Source organism: Lycium barbarum, chromosome 6 (assembly GCF_019175385.1).
Source record: "Lycium barbarum isolate Lr01 chromosome 6, ASM1917538v2, whole genome shotgun sequence".
Taxonomy (NCBI): Eukaryota; Viridiplantae; Streptophyta; class Magnoliopsida; order Solanales; family Solanaceae; genus Lycium; species Lycium barbarum.
Window position 1 is genome coordinate 54,727,294 of NC_083342.1, and position 24,400 is coordinate 54,751,693.

Consider the following 24,400-nt stretch of genomic DNA (forward strand, 5'->3'; position numbering starts at 1 on the left):
AAAGTTGTTTGTTGGGCCAAAAAGGGCAAGTCCTAGGTTGTGTGGGGCCCAAGACGTCATCAGATCCAAGAAAATTTGGCCCAAATTTTGAGGAGCACGAGTCAACACGAAATCCCTGAAGCCACTATACGGTCCCACATACGGACCGTATAAATTTTACGGTCCGTATAATTTGGTCCGTAAAATTGGAGGTCCAAGAGTTACATTCTGTAAGTGATTTACGGTGGGGAAATACGGGACCGTAAAATTTTTACGACCCGTAGATTTTGGTCCGTAAATTTAGTACCAAATTTTTGAGTTTTTGTCCCTATTCTACAGACACCTTTTTACGGTCCGTGAATTATATACGGACTGTATAAAGTCCACAACCCAATCCGTAAATTTGAGGTACATTTCATCTCAATTCATTTCTCAAAAACTTCTTGAGCCTTGATTGTAAGTGATTGTTTTCCTATTCCTTAAGTAGGGAACAAAAAAAAAAAAAAAACGAGTATAGAATTTTAAAAAATTTCGTTATTTCAAATTGATGCATTGGATCAATTGACGCTTCAAGACCCCATTTTCAAATTATCACTTACCCTGGCCCGAAATTTCATTAATTTTCCAATTTTAGCATTTCAATTTCTTGTGTCTCTCAACTAGTAGCCACATAGTAGTTGTTCCTACTTGTGTTTGCTAGTTCTTGTGTCCGCATTTCGTTCGTGCTAATTTCTTTCAAGCTTTTCTTCGTTTTATTTCGTTGAAACTTTATTGACTCTCATCCGTTTTGCTTTTGAGTCGTCCGTCATTTATCTAAACAAGAATCCATTCTACCACAAAGGATAAGCAACGTGTGAATTCAATTGGACGAGTGATTCATGAACAACTTCGAAAGAGCACAACGTGTGGTAAGGTTGAGAGTTCAATATGAGTGAGGTGAGGCTTTTATTGCTAATCTTGTTTGCTAGGTTTGCAGGTCATCATGTCTAACCAAGGTGATAGGACACAAGAGGTAGTAGATATGTCATCCATAGCAAGTTCATTGGCTACGATCATGAATCAAATCTCGGGCATGCAAGCGGGTATGGAAGAGATGAGGGGAGAGATGAATGGTGTGAGTGGAAAGTTGAAGGGTATGGATGAACGGATGGTGAGTATTGAGAAAGTTCAAATGGAGAGTTTGAGTAGAATGGGCACTCCCCGTTCTCGGAATGAAGGTGATGGGGATAAAACACAAGACACTACATCAACCATTACCCCGGGACAAGCCCATGCCTTGTGCAATCCCAACACCACAACCACCTCCACCCAAAGAGCTCCACTACCCCCAATCAACCAACCTTCCATTCCAAAACCCTACTTTCCAAAACACCAATCGACAAACCTATCCCCACGTTTACCAACACAACCCGAATGAGGCAATCCCTCAAGTAACCTTATAACAAACACCCCAAGCTCCACCCCAAGTCCAAACACAAGATCCCTTTCCTAACCACTACCAATACCCCATGAATAAGGAGGAGAATGATGACTCTCCACAAGGACGGTAGCGGGATGATAACCGGCAAGGAGGGAGGCGTGGAGGAATGAATAATAGGGGGAGGGGAGGAAGAGGAGGTTTTGAGAGGTTTTCGGGCCATGACCCTAAATTCCAAGGTCATGTAGACCTAGGGAGGGCCCAAGGCTATGAAGAACGAGGAAGATGGAAAGATAATGAGCAGAATTTGAACACCATCAAGGTGAACATTCCTACGTTCCAAGGGGTAGCAATCCGGAAGAGTTCCTTGAATGGAAATTACAATGTGAGCGCATCTTCCTCACGAACAATGTGTCCGAGGCCTTAAAGGTAAAGTATACCCTCACTCAATTTGAGGGGTACGCTTCTACTTGGTGGTAATCCAAGAAGTTACAAAGAGCTCACCAACACATCTATGATCTCCCAACTTGGAACGATTTGATTGAGCTCATGGAGACAAGGTGGCTTCCACCCACATACCACTAAGATGCACTCAAAAGGTTGTACATGTTGAAACAAGGGTTTAAAAGTGTAGAAGCGTACTTTGATGAGTTTTTGGATTTGAGGATGAAGTCCAAGATAGAAGAGCATAAAGAGTACACTATTATAAGGTTTGTAGCCAACTTGAATCGAGACATCTCTAAACCGATGAGGCTCAAAACCTATAATAATCTTGAAGAGGCATTCCATGATGCATCCAAGGTTGAGGCAGATCTAAAAGAAGAGAGATCGTACAAAGAAAAAAGCAAATCGTCGTCAACTTGGAACAAAGGCAAAGAGAAGTGGAAAAATTCCACTTGGGATAAGCCCAAGAGCAACACTCAAGCACTTCAAGTCAAATTCGATTACAAAGCCAAAGGTGATGACAAGGCTAAAAGAGGTAACAATTCTAACCCCAACTATAACCGACCTTCTACCATCCAATGCTTTAAGTACTAAGGGAGAGAGCACATTGCGAGTGAGTATCCCAACTGGAGGACTATCATGATAGTGAGGGATGGGTATCGAACCGATGATGAACATGAGGGCGGGAATGGTCATGAAGAGGAGGGAGAAAGAAGTGAGTGTGAGGGTGATTCCGATGAAGAGGTTGAGATAAGGTATGAAGAAGCTTTGAATCATGCTATTGTGGCTAGAAGAGCCATGGGGGCTCTAGCTAGGGAAGAGAGCGACCAAAGGGAGAACTTGTTTTATGCACGTTGCAAAATTGTGGATAAGGTATGCTCCTTAATCATTGATGGTGGAAGTTGTACGAATGCCGTTAGCCAATTTTTAGTTGAAAGTATGAAATTCCCCACCCACAAGCACACTAATCCCTACAAACTCCAATGGTTTAATTAATGTGGTGAAATGACGGTCAACAAGCAAGCCATTATTAAATTTAGCATTGGCAAGTACCAAGATGAGATTTTGTCTGATGTGGTACCCATGCAAGCTTGCTATCTATTTCTTGTAAAACCTTGGCAATTTGATGTTGATGCCCAACATAGTGGGAGAACTAACAAGTACTCATTTGTGGTCAAGGGGAAGAAGTACATTCTTAACCCACTAACCCCTTACCAAGTGAGTGAGGATTATATAGTGATGAGGGAGCTTCGGGAGAAGTATCAAAGGGAAGAAAAGGAGAAGGGTGAGAAAAAGACTTTGTTGGTCATGAGTGGAGAGGGGACATCTCAAGATGGTTCCAAGAAATGTTTGCCGGCCAAACTAAGAAATTGCTTAAAAGTGGTTGACGAGAGACACTTCATGGTGTGTCTTGTCAACAAATATCTTCTCCAAAATGGTAACCAAGCTACTAGCACTTTGCCTAGTAGTATGTCTTCTCTTTTGCAGGACTATGAAGCCATGTTTCCGGAGGAAATACCCGATGGCTTACCTCCTTTGAGAGGTATTGAGCACCAAATCGACATTGTACCGGGTTCCCAAATTCCCAACAAGCCGGCTTATAGGAGCAATTCGGAAGAAACAAAAGAATTGCAAAGGCGAGTGGATGAGCTTCTTAAAAAGGGGCTAGTGAAGGAGAGTCTTAGCCCGTGTGCCGTTACGGTGATTCTTGTTCCAAAGAAAGATGGCACTTGGAGGATGTGCATTGATTGTAGAGCCGTCAACAAAATCACTGTAAAGTATCGCCATTCCATTCCGAGGCTTGATGATATGTTGGATGAGCTTTGCGGCTTAAGTGTATTTTCGAAGATTGATCTTAGAAGTGACTATCACTAATTCGAAAGAGCCCCGGTGATGAGTGGAAAACGGCCTTCAAAACCAATTTTGGACTCTATGAGTGGTTTTTCATGCCATTCGGGCTAACCAATGCACCTAGCACATTTATGAGGTTGATGAACCATGTCTTGAAACACTTTATCAACATGTTTGTGGTTGTTTATTTTGATGATATCCTTGTGTATAGCAAATCAATCGAGGAGCATGTAGGCCATTTGAGGCAAGTATTTGATGTCTTGTTGCGTGAGAGGTTGTTTGCTAACGTCAAGAAATGTGCTTTTTGTGTTGATAAAGCGGTGTTCTTGGGTTTTGTGGTGAGTGCAAATGGTGTGGAGGTTGATGAATAAAAGGTGGAGTCTATTAGAACTTGGCAAACTCCTAAAAATGCAACCGATGTGAGGAGTTTCCATGGGTTGGCAAGTTTCTATAGAAGGTTTGTAAAGGGGTTTAGTACAATTGCCTCTCCCTTAACCGAATTGATCAAGAAAGGTGTTCCTTTTATTTGGGGAGATGAGCAAGAGAAGGCGTTTCAAGAATTGAAATCCATGTTGAGTTCGTCACCATTGTTGCAATTACCCAATTTTGAGAAAACTTTTGAAGTTGAGTGTGATGCTTCCGGGGTTGGCATAGGTGGAGTATTGATGCAAGAAGGCAAGCCGTTGGCTTACTTTAGTGAAAAGCTAAAAGGGGCGTCATTGAACTACTCTACTTATGAAAAGGAGTTGTATGCACTTGTGAGGTTCTTGACCCATTGGCAACATTATTTGTGGCATAAGGAGTTTGTGATACGATCGGATCACGAATCCTTCAAACATTTGAACAGCCAATCTAAGCTCAACAAGAGACATGCGAAATGGGTAGAATTGATTGAATCTTTCCCTTATGTGATCCATTACAAAAAGCGGAAGAACAATGTGGTGGCGGATGCATTATCTAGAAGGTATGTCTTGCTAAACACGATGACTTCTAGAATGATAGGATTTGAAAGCCTTAAGGGATTCTATTCTCAAAATCCTGACTTTAGGGCGATTTGTGAGGAGTTGACCCAAGGGAGGAGGGTTGATAGGTTCCAACTTGTTGATGGGTTCCTATTCAAGGATGGTAGAGTTTGTGTTCCAATGAGCTCATGGAGAGAATTGTTCGTCAAGGAAGCACATAGTGGTGGAATGATGGGACATTTTTGAGTGGCCAAGACACTTGACATTTTGGGTGAGCAATTCTATTGGCCCAAGATGCGACATGATGTTGAATATCTATGTGGTCAATGTTTGGAATGCAATCAAGCCAAGTCCATGCCTCGGCCCCAAGGTATGTATACTCCCCTTCCTACTCCTATTGGTCCTTGGATAGACATTTCGATGGATTTTGTGTTGGGTCTTCCAAGAACTAAAAGGGGTCATGATAGCATTTTTGTTGTGGTAGATAGGTTCTCAAAAATGTCTCATTTTATACCATGTCATAAATGTGATGATGCATCTCATGTATCATCTTTGTTTGTGAATCATGTTCTTAAGTTGCATGGAGTTCCCTGCACTATTGTTAGTGATAGGGATTCCAAGTTTCTTTGTCACTTTTGGAAAAGCCCTTGGGCTACACTTGGTACCAAGCTCATGTTCTCTACTTCTTGCCACTCTCAAATGGATGGTCAAACCGAAGTAGTGAATAAGACTCTAGGGAGTATGCTTAGATGTATGATTAGAGGAAAGCCCACTTCTTGGGAGGACCGTTTACCTTTGATTGAGTTTTCTTACAATTGGTCCCTCCATTCCTCTATTGGCATGACTCCATTTGAAGTATGTTATGGCTTTAATCCTTTGATTCCTTTAACCTTAACCCCTTTGGCTAGTGATGTTGTTGTGAGTTTAGATGCAAAGCAAAGGGCAGACGAAATGATGAAAATCCATGCTAAGGTAAAGGAGAGCATTGATAAGCTCAACACCAAGATAGCCGAGAGATAAAATCGTGGGAGAAGAATGGTGGACTTCCAACCCGATGATTGGGTTTGGGTTCACTTTCAAAAAAAAGGTTTCCGGAAATGCGAAAAGGAAAATTGAGCCCAAGGGGAGATGGGCCATTCAAAGTTCTTGAAAAGATCAATGATAATGCCTACAAGATCGACTTGCCAAGTGAGTATAATTTTCATAATGTTTTTAATGTGAGTGATCTTTCCTCTTGTGTTGTAGGTATGCCCTTAGATTCGAGGATGAATCTTCTGCAAGAAGGGGAGGATGATATGAACCCAACAAGCACAAGACCTTTCATAAGAAGTCAAGCAAGAGAACTTCAAGAGTTGCAAGTCTTGTTCATGAAAAGGGATGCCTTGGGGGAGATGGGAGAGAAGACTTCGCGGATTTACAAAGTTTGGGAATTGGCATTGGAAGAGTCGCAATGTGGCTAGAAGCGCAAAATGGCTAAAAGTGCAACTATGGGGCTAAGATTGCAATTGGAGGTCATACTTGCAAGCTATGGGGTTAGAATGGCAATTGGAGGTCATAATTGCCAGTTATGAGGCTTTGGATGCAATTGAAGACCCATGTGGGTATTTTCTTGAAAAATAGCCACTTTAGGGCCTTTTGGTGTAATAGGCAATAGTATAAATAGTTTTTGTCATCCATTTGGAAGACTTAGCTTTGATATTGTGAGAACTCAAATATTGAGAGATTTTAGTTAATAGATAGATTGTTAGGTTACTACACTAAGTGTGATGTCATTGTTGCAAAGTGAATTTGCTTATCCATTGAATTCATCTAGATTGTTCATTTGTGGTTTTCAATTGAGTCTTCTACTTGATTCAAATTACTTTGGTTCTTTTGGTTGAATTCACAATAGGAGGGTTTGAGTTTGATATACTTAGATTTGCCTATAGGATTCATTACTAATTGGGTCAAGTATCTATCCTCTATTCTCCTTAATCTTCAATTCGTCATCTATATTTTGTTTTTCTTTATTTTTGTTTACTTCTTAGAGTTTCCTTAGGTTGAATTTTATCATTTGGTATCAGAGCATAGGCTAAGAGATTGTTCCTACAATTTCTAATCCTAGGCTCAAATTCCTAAATCCCAAAAAAAAAATCTGAAAATCAAAAAGAAATTTGAAAATTGTTTTGTGGCTGATTTTGTGGTTTCTGAAGTTAGATTTGAGTTTATTGAGGTGGAAGACATCTAAATCTGAAGTTTGAAGTTGTTTGGGTGGGTTTTGAAATTTTCGCCATTGAAGCTTCATCAAAGCTGGAAGAACTCAAAAGTGGGTTTAGTGATTGAGAAGCAATTGAGGCAAATTGAATATTGGGCTTTGTTCTCTAAGTTATAAGGAGCTTAGATCTGAAATTTGGAGCAAAAACGAATTGATTTGGTCCTAGATTGCATTTGGGTGTTCTTGGTGTTCTTAAGAACATTCATATCTTCATATTGGAGAAGAAAACCAAAGGAGAGGTTTGATCCAAAGGTTTTTCCAAGGAAAAGTGGAAAGTTGTTTGTTGGGCCAAAAAGGGCAAGTCCTAGGTTGTGTGGGGCCCAAGACGTCATCAGATCCAAGAAAATTCGGCCCAAATTTTGAATAGCACGAGTCAACACGAAATCACTGCAGCTACTATACGGTCCCACATACGGACCGTATAAATTTTACGGTCCGTATAATTTGGTCCGTAAAATTGGAGGTCCAAGAGTTACATTATGTAAGTGATTTACGATGGGAAAATACGGGACCGTAAAATGTTTACGACCCGTAGATTTTGGTCCGTAAATTTAGTACCAAATTTTTGAGTTTCTGTCCCTATTCTAAAGACACCTTTTTACGGTCCGTGAATTATATACGGACTGTATAAAGTCCACAACCCAATCCGTAAATTTGAGGTACATTTCATCTCAATTCAATTCTCAAAAACTTCTTGAGCCTTGATTGTAAGTGATTGTTTTCCTATTCCTTAAGTAGGGAACAAAAAAAAAAAAAACAGTATAGAATTTTAAAAAATGTCGTTATTTCAAATTGATGCATTGGATCAATTGAGGCTTCAAGACCCCATTTTCAAATTATCACTTACCCTGGCCCGAAATTTCATTTATTTTCCGATTTTAGCATTTCAATTTCTTGTGTCTCTCAACAAGTAGCCACATAGTAGTTGTTCCTACTTGTGTTTACAAGTTCTTGTGTCCGCATTTCGTTCGTGCTAATTTCTTTCAAGTTTTTCTTCGTTTTATTTCGTTGAAACTTTATTGGCTCTCGTCCGTTTTGCTTTTGAGTCGGCCGTCATTTATCTAAACAAGAATACATTCTACCACAAAGGATAAGCAACGTGTGAATTAAATTGGACGAGTGATTCATCAACAACTTCGAAAGAGCACGACGTGTGGTAGGTTGAGAGTTCAATACGAGTGAGGTGAGGCTTTTATTGCTAATCTTATTTGCTAGTTTTGCAGGTCATCATGTCTAACCAAGGTGATATTACACAAGAGGTAGTAGATATGTCATCCATAGCAAGTTCATTGGCTATGATCATGAATCAATTCTCGGGCATGCAAGCGGGTATGGAAGAGATGAGGGGAGAGATAAATCTTGTGAGTGGAAAGTTGAAGGGTATGGATGAACGGATGGTGAGTATTGAGAAAGTTCAAATAGAGAGTTCGAGTAGAATGGGCACTCCCCATTCTCGGAATGATGGTGATGGGGATAAAACACAAGACACTACATCAACCATTACCCCGGGACAAGCCCATGCCTTGTGCAATCCCAACACCACAACCACCTCCACCCAAAGAGCTCCACTACCCCCAAACAACCAACCTTCCATTCCAAAACCCCACTTTCCAAAACACCAATCGACAAACCTATCCCCACGTTTACCAACACAACCCGAATGAGGCAATCCCTCAAGTAACCTTACAATAAACACCCCAAGCTCCACCCCAAGTCCAAACACAAGATCCCTTTCCTAACCAAAACCAATACCAACGTCACTACCAATACCCCCTGAATAAAGAGGAGAATGATGACTATCCACAAGGACGGTAGTGGGATGCTAACCGGCAAGCACTACAAGAAAAAGGGTTATTAGAGACCAAAACTTAGCGACGAGTTTAAAATATGGTCCCTAATGGTATCTTTTTACGGATGAGATTATTTTCTAGTCCCTAATTCACATTTTTATTGTCCAAATAAATTAAAAACTTTAATAACTAGTCCCTATAAAGAAAAAATTTCCATCAACTAAAGGCACTATAGATATTTCAGCGGCTTTGCTAAAATATTTCATCCTCTCTCTAAAGAAGTCCCTAAAGACCTAAACCCACTGAGACTGGTCAAATTGCAATCTCTGTAGACGCAATCGTTTGAGACGCATGTTGGGTTTCCTGATTCCAAGCTTCTGCATCGATTGCTTCTCATTATCTAGTCATCTTTAAGGGATAATGCGTCATTCACTTCTCATTATCTGGTAAACGCAATCGTTGGATTTCATGTTTTTTGCTTTCTTCGATGAAAATATTTAAAATTTGTTCCATTCATTTGTGATTGAGTCTCTTTCGGTTTGGTGCGAGGCTAAAAGTGGGGCTTGGAGGACAACGAGGCGAGATATTCGATGGTTCATTGTGGGTTTCATTTGTTGGGGTTTATTCCGGAGACTTGGTTCAAGGGGTAAAATAATTTTGTGGGTTTAATTTATTGTGGGGTTGTGTCTATTATAAATTTCTTATGAATTGATTAAAATTTTTTACCTATTCGGTGTTCTAAGTTAGTTCTTTGTCTCCAGATTTTTATGGGGTTCTTTAAATTGTGTAACCAACTTATTGAGTAATAAATCATCACGTTTTTCATATTTATTTCATGAAATTCTCCGTTTCGTGGTTTCAGATATGTGAAAAGTATTTTCAGTTTGATTCGAAACATGTTTTTATTTATTTATTATCGTTTGCTTCTAATATTGGGCCGACGAATAGAAGCTAGTTTTTTTTGTGCTTTTCTAGGTCAGGTTCGGAGGTAAAATGAAAAAGATAATCTCATTCGTCGGCTATTGAAATTTACTATGCTCGGGTTTTACCTCTTTTCTGAACTTGTAATTAATGAAGAATCAAAGGATTTAGGAGTTCTGCTGGTTCAAAGCTTTCTATTTGCTTCAGCTATACGAGGTCGCTTTATGAAATTAATTCATCTGATTTGGGCTTCTCTTATGGGTTGGTTTGGAAGAACTAAAGCTTTCTCGTGAGAAGTTCATCTACTTAATTCACTCTCAAACAGGAAATGAAAATGATATGTGGTCCTTTGTGTGGCTGAAAATGAAAACCTTGGTGGTATGTTTGTTTTGTACGTAAAATCATTTTATAATTGTCGTTATGTTTGTTCCATGATTTGAATGTTATTAAATTGATGTCCGATTCAAGACTGGATTCGACTATTACAAGAATTGTGAATTTATTGTACAGTGGAGGATCAAGGATTTGCAAGGTAAATCTGGTGGTGCTCCAAACTCCATTAGGTTCTGTCTCATGACTTTGCAGTTTTTTCTTTGTTAAGGTACAAAATTATATAGTTTAGTTTATGGTTATATATTTATATGCTCTAGAGGACGAAAGGGAAGTTTTAATGGATTAGAGGCATTTTCTTTTCTCTCATTTTTTTTTCATTACCTATCACTTCATACATCAGGAGTGTAAAAGAAATACATTTGTAATGAACATAAATTTATTCCGCAAGATGCTCACTCTTGATCAGTAAACTGTTGGATGTTGGACAATATGGTAGTGGGAAAATATGGTTAAAATTGAATTCTGTTAATGAGGGTTTAATGAGAATGGGACCAGAGCTCACTGCCAGGATGAATTTTACAAAAACAATATACTTCTCTTCCTTTCATTAATTAGTATCATTATGGACCATAGGAAAAGGAAGGGTAGGAAGAAGAAAGACAGGAAGTCTGCTATTACGTTTTCACTTAATCAGGATTACTCTAATCTTTTGGTAATAGAGGGGCTGCTACTTTTTTTTTTATCATACTGACTTGCCGATATTTGTTTATGTTCATGTTGTAGTTTGTTAGTAATTTTGTTGTGTATTGTTTGATGGCTCAAATGTCAAGTGAAAATACAAACGTTAAGGTTGATAATGATAATTAGTTGTTTTCTACTGGTATAGGTTTTGAACACATGCCTTAAGTACATGCATACCTAAAAGTTAAAACCAGGTAAAGTGGATGGCCAGTGCTTCATATCATGTATTTCCATGGCATTGTAATTCTAATCAAGTGTCTGCTGATCTGAGACTAAATAAGTCTAAAATCATAAAATTTCATTTCTTGTAATTTAATACTTCCTTTTCTCTTCTCTATCAATGGGAGTTCAAAGAATGCTTTTATGCTGCCTTTAAGTTATGTAACATTTTTTGCCCACACTGCTATTTATTATCTATAAGATGGTGCGTTGTGATTTGATATATGCTGTTTTATATGTGCTATCGGTATTTAGATGCTGAAGTAAAAATGAATAAGTTAAATCCTAGTGAAGTAAATGGAGTTTTATGAACCTGAATTCCCAAAATTAGATTACTGATTCATTCTCTTGGGTTCCATTGTGCTAATGGAAAAAACATTTTTGTCTAGTTCTAATACTTGAGTTTTTAGTCGAGGGGATACAAGCATTACTTTGCAGTATTTGTTCATTTTGAGCATTTTAATGGTTTGTATTTGGTGTCACCAAAATGTACTCTATCTAATAAGTATAGAATGTTATAATATTATGTTTGTATAAGTGATGTCTTGATGAGCAATAAAGCTGAAGTGATCTTTTCTTGTGTTTGTCTAGCTTTAAGAGCTTTATGGCGAATAAAAGATCATGCAATAACCCTCAAACATAGTCTATAATAACCCCTGTAAATATAGGCTAGAAGCAACAGGAATGCAGCAAATCGAGCTAAGTTGAAGATGCCTCATCATATTGGTAGCAAGCCTATTCGAGACATTATTTATCAAAAGGTATTGTCATAAAATTTCTATTTTCCTAAAGGAAGTATTTATGAGATGTTATTCGACATGTTTACTTTTGATGTAAAGGGCGGCAAATATGGCAATCCACCAGATTTGGGGACTGTTTTCTTTGAGACTCGTAAGAAAGATAACAAGCTTGTTGAACCTGAAGCAATTGAAAAACATGTATGTATGGTATACTAAATATGTAAATTACTTGAAAGTATAATACTTCTGATAGAAAATGTTCTTTAATATGTTTTGTAGGCTCAAATTGAAAAAATGGTTCAATCGGAGCCATCTCTATCTAGCATAGAGATTGTCAAAAAATGTGGTGGACCTCAAACTCGTAGCCATGTATTTGGCTTTGGGGTGGAGTAAAGGCAAAAGACTTGAAAGGTGGCACTTCTTCAAATGATGAATTGCTGTCTGCGCTAGTCCTTGAATGAGAAAAATAAATCCTTGAATGATCTCTTGTCTACGTTAGAAGATAATATGAAAGAAATTAAGAAAATAAAAGAATTCTTTGCTGCTCAACAATCATATGTCCCGCCTACGACATCGCCCGTTTCAACTGGATGACCACTGCCTTTGTCTGCTGACCAAGTTAGTAACAATATACCCATCTTTTTAATTTAGTTTGTTGATTTGCGTATAGTCAATTTCTATCTTACACTGATTCTAGCCGTTGCTTGACTTCACCCCTAATGATGCTTGTTTCTAGCTTTGTACATGCTCCAAAAGATTGCTATTGCTCGATGATCTGTTTGACATGTGTGTTTGTCTTTTCTGTTTTTTACCTCGTTTCTCAAGCATATCGGATCTATTTCAACTTATTTGTGATTCCTGGTCATGGTTGGGATGTATTTGATATCTAATTTTTAATACAAGTGGTGATGCCTTAAATTCTTGCATGCACAGTTAAAAAGTGCATACAGGAGTACTGAGGAATTTTGATTAAGTCAGTTAATACTTTACAATGCAAAATAAATGCTTTTATTGAAGAATTTTGAGGAAGGCTGATAGCCTTTTTGTATGGTTCGCGTTTGATGCATCTTTAACTTCAAAGTTAATTTATTCTTTCATATAAAGTTGGTGCTACTGTTATCCTTTTCACAGTTCCTATATATTTGTGGCAATCTTAGTTCAAAGTCTGTAACATTTGTTGTTTGCTTCACATGAACATAGTGGTAATTTTACTGTTTAAACTTTGGTTATAAAGATAGGAAACAGAACTGTGAACACCCTTAGCTCAAGCTCTAAATCTAAGGAATTACTGTTAATGAAAGTGCAATTGCTGTTATGATGATGGAAAAAGCTTTATTGAAGGTAGATAAAAAATAATTTTCTACCAAATGGAAAAAGTCTTATTGTTGTTAAATCTTGTTGCCTATATATGTGTTTCCAGTTTAATTTTTGTAATCCCTTGTTTGTAACCAGAAAGAGTTCATAATCTCACTTGATTTGGAACACTTCTTGCTTTTCAAGAGAATTTAGTGGAAGTTTAAAAGAATTAACACCTACAGTCGATGAAATATTTTTTAGTTGAGAACATATAATAGATGAAGAATAGAAACGAGTTCTTGTATTTCTAACTTTGCCACTAGAAACAACGCCTTAAGTTTAAACACTTCCATTATGCTTGTCACAGTTATTGTTTTAGTTGCGTTTTAAAATAGATTTACATTCTTGGTTAATGTGTTTCGAAACTTTTCTAATTAATTTTTCTTATACTCATGCAGCCTCGATGATGTTGCTGGATAACACCTAACGAAATTTATTACATTGCTTTTGGGGTAAGCGGTAACCACTACTAGTGTAGAATTTATATATCTTATCTTACTAATAGTTATTCAAGTCTTTTCAAAATTTTGTACTTAGAGGTTTCGAAGATTGAATTTAACAAGTCAAGATGCAAGTTTAGAATATGCACAAGCCCATTATTTTGCTAGGAATGTTATGCACTCGCTATCGTAGTCTAGCTCGAGTGTTAGTAAAGTTGTTTTGTTAAGGTGTCGAGCAAATATTGAAACTAACATCATGGGATGTTAACAATTTTATTGTAATTAACAACTCTATCTTCCTCAGGCTTTTATATGTAGATTTTTTAGTAGGAATCTGATATTTATTGATAAAATATTTTTTTTTTGGTGACATCGAGCTTTAGGGACCATTTGTGGTCAATGAGAGACTAGAAATTTGGTCGTGAAATTTAGTACAATTATTGTAAATAAGGACCAGTAATGTTCGTCTCTAAAGATAATCTAGGACCAGTAACGGTTGGTCGCTAAAAAGGTTTAACGATCGAAAAGTCATTTATTTACCATGATATTAATCGTCCATTAGGGACGAGATATGTAGTCGCTAAAAGTTTTTCACGACCAGATATATTACTTGTCTCAAAAGACTTTTAACGACCAGATTATTGAACCGTCGCTGTTGACCTTTAGCGGCGGAGGCTATTACGACGGGTGGCGACCAGCTTTTTCCCGTCGTAATTGCCCTTTTTGGGACCAGATTTGGACTTTTAGGGACCAGATTTCCCTTCCTTAAAGGCCGTTTTTCTTGTAGTGAAGGAGGGAGGCGTGGAGGAATGAATAACAGGGGGAGGGGAGGAAGAGGAGGTTTTGAGAGGTTTCCGGGCCATGACCCTAGATTCCAAGGTCATGTAGACCTAGGGAGGGCCCAAGGCTATGAAGACCGAGGAAGATGGCAAGATAATGAACGAAATTTGAACACCATCAAGGTGAACCTTCCTACGTTCCAAGGGGGTAGCAATCCGGAAGAGTTCCTTGAATGGAAATTGCAAAGTGAGCGCATCTTCCTCACGAACAATGTGTCCGAGGCCTTAAAGGCAAAGTATACCCTCACTCAATTTGAGGGGTACACTTCTACTTGGTGGTAATCCAAGAGGTAACAAAGAGCTAAACAACACATCTATGATCTCCCAACTTCAAGCGATTTGATTGAGCTCATGGAGACAAGGTGGCTTCCACCCACATACCACCAAGATGCACTCAAAAGGTTGTACATGTTGAAACAAGGGTTGAAAAGTGTAGAAGCGTACTTTGATGAGTTTTAGGATTTGAGGATAAAGTCCAAGATAGAAGAGCATGAAGAGTACACTATTATAAGGTTTGTAGCCAACTTGAATCGAGACATCTCTAAACCGATGAGGCTCAAAACCTATAATAGTCTTGAAGAGGCATTCCATGATGCATACAAGGTTGAGGCAGTTCTAAAAGAAGAGAGATCGTACAAAGAAAAAAGCAAATCGTCATCAACTTGGAACAAAGGCAAAGAGAAGTGGAAAACTTCCACTTGGGATAAGCCCAAGAGCAACACTCAAGCACCTCAAGTCAAATTCGATTACAAAGTCAAAGGTGATGACAAGGCTAAAAGAGGTAACAATTCTAACCCCAACTATAACCGACCTTCTACCATCCAATGCTTTAAGTACTAAGGGAGAGAGCACATTGCGAGTGAGTATCCTAACTGGAGGACTATCATGATAGTGAGGGATGGGTATCGAACCGATAATGAACATGAGGGCGGGGATGGTCATGAAGAGAAGGGAGAAAGAAGTGAGTGTGAGGGTGATTCCGGTGAAGAGGTTGACATAAGGTATGAAGAATCCTTTAATCATGCTATTGTGGCTAGAAGAGCCATGGGGGCTCTAGCTAGGGAAGACAGCGACCAAAGAGAGAACTTGTTTCATGCACGTTGAAAAATTATGGATAAGGTGTGCTCCTTAATCATTGATTGTGGATGTTGTACGAATGTCGTTAGCCAATCATTAGTTGAAAGTATGAAATTCCCCACCCACAAGCACACTAATCCCTACAAACTCTAATGGTTTAATGAATGTGGCGAAATGAGGGTCAACAAGCAAGCCATTATTAAATTTAGCATTGGCAAGTACCAAGATGAGATTTTGTGTGATGTGGTACCCATGCAAGCTTCTATCTATTGCTTGTAAAACCTTGGCAATTTGATGTTGATGCCCAACATAGTGGGAGAACTAACAAGTACTCATTTGTGGTCAAGGGGAAGAAGTACATTCTTAACCCACTAACCCCTTACCAAGTGAGTGAGGATTATAGAGTGATGAGGGAGCTTCGGGAGAAGTATCAAAGGGAAGAAAAGGAGAAGGGTGAGAAAGAAAATTTGTTGGTCATGAGTGGAGAGGGGACATCTCAAGATGGTTCCAAGAAATGTTTGTTGGCCAAACTAAGTAATTTCTTAAAAGTGGTTGACGAGAGACACTTCATGGTGTGTCTTGTCAACAAAGATCTTCTCCAAAATGGTAACCAAACTACTAGCACTTTGCCTAGTAGTATGTCTTCTCTTTTGCAGGAATATGAAGCCTTGTTTCCAGAGGAAATGCCCGATGGCCTTACCTCTTTTGAGAGGTATTGAGCACCAAATCGACTTTGTCCCGGGTTCCCAAATTCCCAACAAACCGGCTTATAAGAGCAATCCGGAAGAAACAAAAGAATTGCAAAGGCAAGTGGATGAGCTTCATAAAAAGGGGCTAGTGAAGGAGATTCTTAGCCCGTGTGCCGTTACGGTGATTCTTGTTCCAAAGAAAGATGCAATTTGGAGGATATGCATTGATTGTAGAGCCGTCAAAAAAATCACTGTAAAGTATCGCCATCCCATTCCGAGGCTTGATGATATGTTGGATGAGCTTTGCGGCTCAAGTGTATTTTCGAAGATTGATCTTAGAAGTGACTATCACCAAATTCGAATGAGCCCCGGTGATGAGTGGAAAACGGCCTTCAAAACCAATTTTGGACTCTATGAGTGGTTTTTCATGCCATTCGGGCTAACCAATGCAACTAGCACATTTATGAGGTTGATGAACCATGTCTTGAAACACTTTATCAACAAGTTTGTGGTTGTTTATTTTGATGATATCCTTGTGTATAGCAAATCAATCGAGGAGCATGTAGGCCATTTGAGGCAAGTATTTGATGTCTTGTTGCGTGACAGGTTGTTTACTAACGTCAAAAAATGTACTTTTTGTGTTGATAAAGCGGTGTTCTTGGGTTTTGTGGTGAGTTCAAATGGTGTGGAGGTTGATGAAGAAAATGTGGAGTCTATTAGAACTTGGCAAACTCCTAAAAATGCAACCGATGTGAGGAGTTTCCATGGGTTGGCAAGTTTCTATAGAAGGTTTGTAAAGGGGTTTAGTACAATTGCCTCTCCCTTAACCGAATTGATCAAGAAAGATGTTCCTTTTGTTTGGGGAGATGAGCAAGAGAAGGCATTTCAAGAATTGAAATCCATGTTGAGTTCGTCACCATTGTTGTAATTACCCAATTTTGAGAAAACTTTTGAAGTTGAGTGTGATGCTTCCGGGGTTGGCATAGGTGGAGAATTGATGCAAGAAGGCAAGCCATTGGCTTACTTTAGTGAAAAGCTAAAAGGGGCGTCATTGAACTAGTCTACTTATGACAAGGAGTTGTATGCACTTGTGAGGGTCTTGACCCATTGGCAACATTATTTGTGGCATAAGGAGTTTGTGATACGATCGGATCACGAATCCTTGAAACATTTGAAGAGCCAATCCAAGCTCAACAACAGACATGCGAAATGGGAAGAATTGATTGAAGCTTTCCCTTATGTGATCCATTACAAAAAGGGGAAGGACAATGTGGTGGCGGATGCATTATCTAGAAGGTATGTCTTGCTAAACACTATGACGTCTAGAATGATGGGATTTGAAAGCCTTAAGGGATTCTATTGTCACGACCCAACCCCGTAGGCCGTGACTAGTGCCCGATCTAGGCACCCAAACCCATCTATCAAATGCATTCAAATATATAGCAGAAGCCGACAAGGCTATATTCCAAATTTAGATAATTTCTAAAAAAATTTCGGCAGAGTTTCATTTGTTTTACAGACTATCCAAAATAGCCCTGTACACAGCAAACACCAACAAAGGCCACACAGGGCTAACAAAGCAACGTATAAACATATGCGGACCGGCCGCCTCGGCGTATGGGATCGCCCAAACAACATATACACATAACCATACAGAAAGACCATAACCCACAGACATGTCCACAGACCTCTAAACTGACCGACAGAATCATATGGCGGGACAGGGCCCCGCCGTACCCAAATAGTCAAATATACAGAAATATATACATAGCAAAAGATATATATACCAAAAGTGGACTCCGAATCAAATGGAGTACTCCGAAATAACAGAAGTGGAGCCTACAGTGGTGGATCACCGGCGTCTGTACCTGCGGGCACGAAACGCAGCCCCCGAAGAAAGGGGGTCAGTACGAAAGATGTACTGAGTATGTAAAGCATGAAGTACAGAAGTATAGGCCACAACTGAAAGCGAACAGGATACAAAAGAGAGAAATGCCGAACAGTATATCAAAATGTGTATCAAAATCATATATACATAATGCAAACGAAATCATGCAAAGCTCAGGAACGTGGTCACCACTCCGACGCTGGTGCCACACACAGCATAACACCAGAAGGTTCAAATCTCCGTACACCCCCGAGCACACACATATCAGCATATCATATCACCAGCGAGGTCTCGGGAACCGTAACACAGCATACGGCCGAATTTATCATAATGCGCACGAATCATAACCGGCCCGGGAACCGGTGAACGAATCATAATAAGGGCACGAGCGGAGTCGTGAGAAAACAATGCAATTGGTATATCAAAATAGCTTTTCAAAACTTAATTACTTCATAAGTCAATTCATTAATTAAAGTAGTCGAATAATTAATTAGTACGGAAGTTCATTTCACAGAAGTGTTCTCAAAGTGGTACGTGTGGCTCAAGTATAGCTTAGTATATTATAGTAACCAAAACATCCTTTCATAGAAGACAATTTCATATTCGAAGACCCCTTATCGAAATTGCTCCAAAGGGAGAGCCTAATAGGACAAATAAGGCATCTCGAGGTTAGCGGGCCCACCTCGGGTCAAGTCGAGGTGGCGAACATGAATTACGGACATTTGGGGTCTATGGGATCATACATAAAGGTTTCGAAGTGATCCGACGACGTTTGCATAAGTCTCAGACATTTGGTTCCTTTCTAGCCAAAATAAGGTCTTTAAGCTTCAATTCAATTGAATGAATAGTAGACAGTTTATAATTCGGATTTCGAGGAGAAGGATTGCTCCCGGGGTTCCGATATCAACCTAGCATACCTAAGACATGCCAAGAGAAGGAGTGGGTAGCCTTACATACCTTATAGGCGTCTTACGCTCGCCCAAAACTCAGTTCCCGTTTCGCTCAGAATCTGCAAATGGTCAAAGTTACCAATTAGAGATTTCAAGGCTTACGAATTCGCTTAGCTTCATTTTTGTCTACCGAAATTTCGGCAACATTTCCCCTATATATCTAACGCCCCCGAGACTTAGCTCGACTCAATATATATCAACACAACAACCCATAAGATCACGAACATCATAAGTCATAACAAAATCACTCTAAGGACAATATTCTCTCTTTCTATATAAATCGACAACTTTCATTCAAACGTCACGATACCAAACTAATATCCACGCTATTGTATTCATTTACTCGTTCAAGGTTATTCAAACACATTCCAATTACGTTCCAAGCAATATACATAAGTTCAAATGATTCGATACTTTCCATATTGCATCCCAAAACGTCAACAACTACGACGAACTTACAAACTCGCATTGTTTCATTCCACATCCATTCGCGACAACCATAATTCACATTTAAAGTCTTACTTTCACAATTACATAAAATATAAAAAAAATCATCTAATTTCCCATAAGGACCCGCAACCATTTTCAATGCCAAATCAACTCGTTAAATATTCATTTACTTCATAAATGCCACAACGACGCAACTAACGAACTAGATAGGATTCAATTCACCTTCCCTCCCAACTCACATGGCTCACGGCCACATACCAACACACACACACTCACGGCTGCACACACATACATCACTACCACAAAATTCTCATTTTATTCCATTCATCATAACATTCATACCAATTCCATAACACAAAAGTGGAAGAATTCTCACCTTTCCTTCAAGTTTCAACCCGCCGCAAACGTCGCTCTTGTGCCAAACCAATTATATCACGTCGGAGAGCGTCTTGCATACACTACAAATACAAGAAAAACAATATTTTTGGATTGAAAACCAAGCAAGGAAAATTATTTGTTGTTGGGAAAAGGGGTTCGGCCGAAGGGAGCTATTGAGCTCTTTTTTTTTTGTGCTTTGTTTTGTTGATTTTTCTTGAAGATTCTAAGGCTAAGCATGCTATATACTTGATTAATGGTCATGTGGTAATCACATGACCACTTAAAATGGGGCTTGGGCCAAGCCTTGGCCGGCCACCCCTTACACTTGGGCTCAAATTTTTCTCCAAATTTTTCTTGGCCCAATTCGTAAAATCTCGTTTTGTAATTCCCGAAACTAATTTCCAAAATTCCAATTTTTTCCCTTGGACCTCCTCCACATTTCCACACCAATATTTTCATAAACAACATAGACATTTTAACTAAAATCAATTATTTTCTTATAACATGAGAGCCTTAATTATTTTCACGATTTCCGACTATGCGAAAACACGGGATATAACATCTATTCTCAAGATCCCGACTTTAGGGCGATTTGTGAGAAGTTGACCCAAGGGAGGAGGGTTTATAGGTTCCAACTTGTTGATGGGTTCCTATTCAAGGATGGTAGATTTGTGTTCCAATGAGCTCAGGGAGAGAATTGTTCGTCAAGGAAGCACATAGTGGTGGAATGATGGGCCATTTTGGAGCTGCCAAGACACTTGACCTATTGGGTGAGCAATTCTATTGGCCCATGATGCGACATGATGTTGAAAAGCTATGTGGTCAATGTTTGGAATGCAAGCAAGCCAAGTCCAAGCCTCGGCCCCAAGGTATGTATACTCCCCTTCCTACTCCTATTGGTCCTTGGATAGACATTTCTATGGATTTTGTGTTGGGTCTTCCAAGAACCAAAAGGGGTCATGATAGCATTTTTGTTGTGGTAGATAGGTTCTCAAAAATGTCTCATTTTATACCATGTCATAAATGTGATGATGCATCTCATGTAGCATCTTTGTTTGTGAATCATGTTCTTAAGTTGCATGGAGTTCCTCGCACTATTGTTAGTGATAGCGATTCCAAGTTTCTTAGTCACTTTTGGAAAAGCCCTTGGGCTACACTTGGTACCAAGCTCATGTTCTCTACTTCTTGCCACTCTCAAAAGGATGGTCAAACCGAAGTAGTGAATAGGACTCTAGGGAGTATCCTTAGATGTATGATTAGAGGAAAGCCCACTTCTTGGGAGGACCGTTTACCTTTGATTGAGTTTGCTTACAATCGGTCCCTCCATTCCTCTATTGGCATGACTCCATTTGAAATATGTTATGGGTTTAATCCTTTGATTCCTTTAACCTTAACCCCTTTGGCTAGTGATTTTGTTGTGAGTTTAGATGCAAAGCAAAGGGCGGCCGAAATGATGAAAATCCATGCTAAGGTAAAGGAAAGCATTGATAAGCTCAACGCCAAGATAGCCAAGAGAAAAAATCGTGGGAGAAGAAATGTGGACTTCCAACCCGATGATTGGGTTTGGGTTCACTTTCAAAAAGAAAGGTTTCCGCAAATGCAAAAAGGAAAATTGAGCCCAAGGGGAGATGGACCATTCAAAGTGCTTGAAAAGATCAATGATAATGCCTACAAGATCGACTTGCCAAGTGAGTATAATGTTCATAATGTTTTTAATGTGAGTGATCTTTCCTCTTGTGTTATAGGTATGCCCTTAGATTTGAGGACGAATCTTCTCCCAGAAGGGGAGGATGATATGAACCCAACAAGCACAAGGCCTTTCATAAGAAGTCAAGCAAGAGAACTTCAAGAGTTTCAAGTCTTGTTCATGAAAAGGGATGCCTTGGGGGAGATGGGAGAGAAGACTTCGCGAATTTACAACGTTTGGGAATTGGCATTGGAAGAGTCGCAAAGTGGCTAGAAGCACAAAATGGCTAAAAGTGCAACTATGGGGCTAAGATTGCAATTGGAGGTCATACTTGCAAGCTATGGGGTTAGAATGGCAATTGGAGGTCTTAATTGCAAGTTATGAGGCTTTGGATGCAATTGAAGACCTATGTGGGTATTTTTTTTGCAAAAGAGCCACTTTAAGGCCTTTTGGTGTAATAGGCATTAGTATAAATAGTTTTTGTCATCCATTTGGAAGACTTTGCTTTGATATTGTGAGAACTAAAATATTGAGAGATTTTAGTTAATAGATAGATTTTTAGGTTACTACACTAAGTGTGATTTCATTGTTGCAAAGTGAATTTTCTTATCCATTCAATTCATTTGGATTGCTCATTTGTGGTTTTCAATTGAGTCTTCTACTTGATTCAAATTACTTTGGTTCTTTTGGTTGAATTCACAATAGGAGGGGTTAAGTTTGATATACTTAGATTTTCCTATAGGATTCATTACTAATTTGGGTCAAGTATCTATCCTCTATTCTCCTTAATCTTTAATTCGTCATCTATCTTTTGTTTTTCTTTATTTTTGTTTACTTCTTAGAGTTTCCTTAGGTTGAATTTTATCAATCATGGTATTGTATTGAAGGTAATTTGTAATGTTGAAGGGCTGGAAATAGAGTTATAGATATGTATGGGTGTTGTTGTTCATGATAATATTATACTCGTTCCATGTGTTTGTGATTTTGCGAAGTAAAGGTCGAAGATTGTATTTCGATGTTGTGGTCTCGATGGACTGTTTTGAGCTTGTTATTGAAATGATATTGAAGTAGTTTTCTTATACATGAATGGTAGCTGGTGTGGTTGTCGTTTTGTTGTTGTTGATATGCCTCTTGAAATTAGAAGAAAGAAGTGTATAAAGTAGCGTATACGAAGTGTATATTGGGCTGTTTGATATATATCCTTGTATATGGATGATTTTAGTTCAAAGGGACTTGAATGAGGTTGTTGTTGTTGTTGTTGTTGCGGGCTACTGGTTGCATTGTAGTGATTATAGAATAGGGGAAACGCTGTCGGGTTTCATTTTAGAATTGAATTACCATTTGATATACATCATATACTAGCGTCATCTAAGTTCATATATGCATTCCCTTGTTATAGGATTGGCGTAAGCATTAACGAGTTCATTGTTGGTTCATATTGGCGATTTGAGGTATGTAAAGCTAACCCTTCCTTCTTTTTGGCATGATCTTTATGAAACAAACAGACGACGTGTATATGACTTTAAAGAAGCTCCTATTCTTAGAAACACTACGATGGTTAGTGTTCTTGATTCCAAGAACTTATTTTATTATGTCCTGATACGTGTCTATGTGTTATATCCCGCATTTTGTACATTCGGATAATTCAAGACAATTGCAAGAAGTTAAGCACAAGGCTATAATTTGATCTTGTTTAACACACAAGTTGTTTATGAAAATTATTGATGTGGAAATATTAAGTAAAGCTAGGGGTAAAAAGGGAAATTCACAAGGTGGCCCATGGAAATATTAAGGAAAATTTAGGGTTAAAAGTTGATTTTGGAAAACTTATAATTCTTGAAAATAAAGGCCATGTGGCCGTCCAAGATGGTATGGGCCTTGGCCCACATGAATGAATTATATATGTGGATATAGATGATTAATTCATCACATTTCTCATCTTTATCACTTAAAGAAAATTCAAGAAGCTTGGAGAACAAAAAAAAGGGAGGCCATTCGGCCAAGGGCTTAGCCGAACAAGGCACAAGAAAAATGGATCAAAAATTATTTTCTTCTAGCTAAACAACCAATTGGAAGGTCACTAGAAAAGTGAAGTAGTCATTGGAGCAAGTAAAACATCTATTCTTGTAGGCTACAAATCCTAGCCAAGTGAGAAGTTAAGGGAAAAAGGTAAGGTTTAATCCTCTTTTCATGTGTAATGGATGGTTTGTACATGTTGTAGTATGTAGAAATGGATGGAATTTATGAAAATATGGATGTTGTGTTGTGGCCGTGCATGTCTAGGTGTTGTGTAGAAGTGACGAATTAATTTTACTTAGTATTTTGGTTGTTCTTGTCATGAATTCTATGATAAAAATGAGAGTCTAATGATTCAAGTTGAAGTTGGAAATGTTGTGGGCTGTTTTAGAAGCCAATGAGATTTGAATGTAGCTTCTTGTATTTATGGAAAATAATGTTGTTAGTGTGTGAATTGTTGGTGTAGTTCATGAACTTGAAGGAAGGAAATGTGTTATTATTGTTCTTGTTGCATTTGGAAGGTTTCGGGTGGAATGGCATATTGGTTAGATTATTTTGAATATTGTGCGGACTGTTTGAAGTGTTCTTGAATATTGTTTGAATGGTTTCGGATTAGTACTTGAATATGTAAGCAATTATGAATTGAACATAAATGAAACGCCGTCGAAGTTTGTAGAAAGAAGTTGTTAACGTTGGAATGCGTTTAGAATTGATTGTTGATATTGTTAGAATGACTGTTGATATTGTTGTTGATAATTTGGCCGAGTTGAATTCTCGGATTTGTTATTGATGATTTGGCCGAGCTAAATTCTCGGGGATAGTTGTATTTACAGGGGAAATGCTGCCGAAATTTCTGTAAATAAAGTGTTGGTTGAGGATTGGACTTCTAAGTATCTATAGCTAATGTTTTGTATACACTAATATTGTTGTAGATCTTGCGAAGCCAAAGACTTAAGTTCGGATTAGCGTAGGAAGCGGG

The 24,400-nt window shown here is 38.6% G+C and overlaps 2 long non-coding RNA genes across 2 annotated transcripts; both read left to right on the plus strand.

The window, feature by feature from the left end:
* Positions 1-8,828: 8,828 nt before the first annotated feature.
* LOC132599721 (uncharacterized) lies at positions 8,829-11,572 on the plus strand. Its single transcript, XR_009566968.1, has 3 exons — positions 8,829-9,143; positions 10,129-10,219; positions 11,503-11,572. It is a non-coding gene; the product is annotated as an uncharacterized LOC132599721 (long non-coding RNA).
* Positions 11,573-11,749: 177 nt separating this feature from the next.
* Positions 11,750-13,745, plus strand: LOC132599722 (uncharacterized). The gene is made up of 3 exons (XR_009566969.1): positions 11,750-11,849; positions 11,931-12,269; positions 13,547-13,745. It is a non-coding gene; the product is annotated as an uncharacterized LOC132599722 (long non-coding RNA).
* The last annotated feature ends 10,655 nt before the right edge of the window (positions 13,746-24,400 follow it).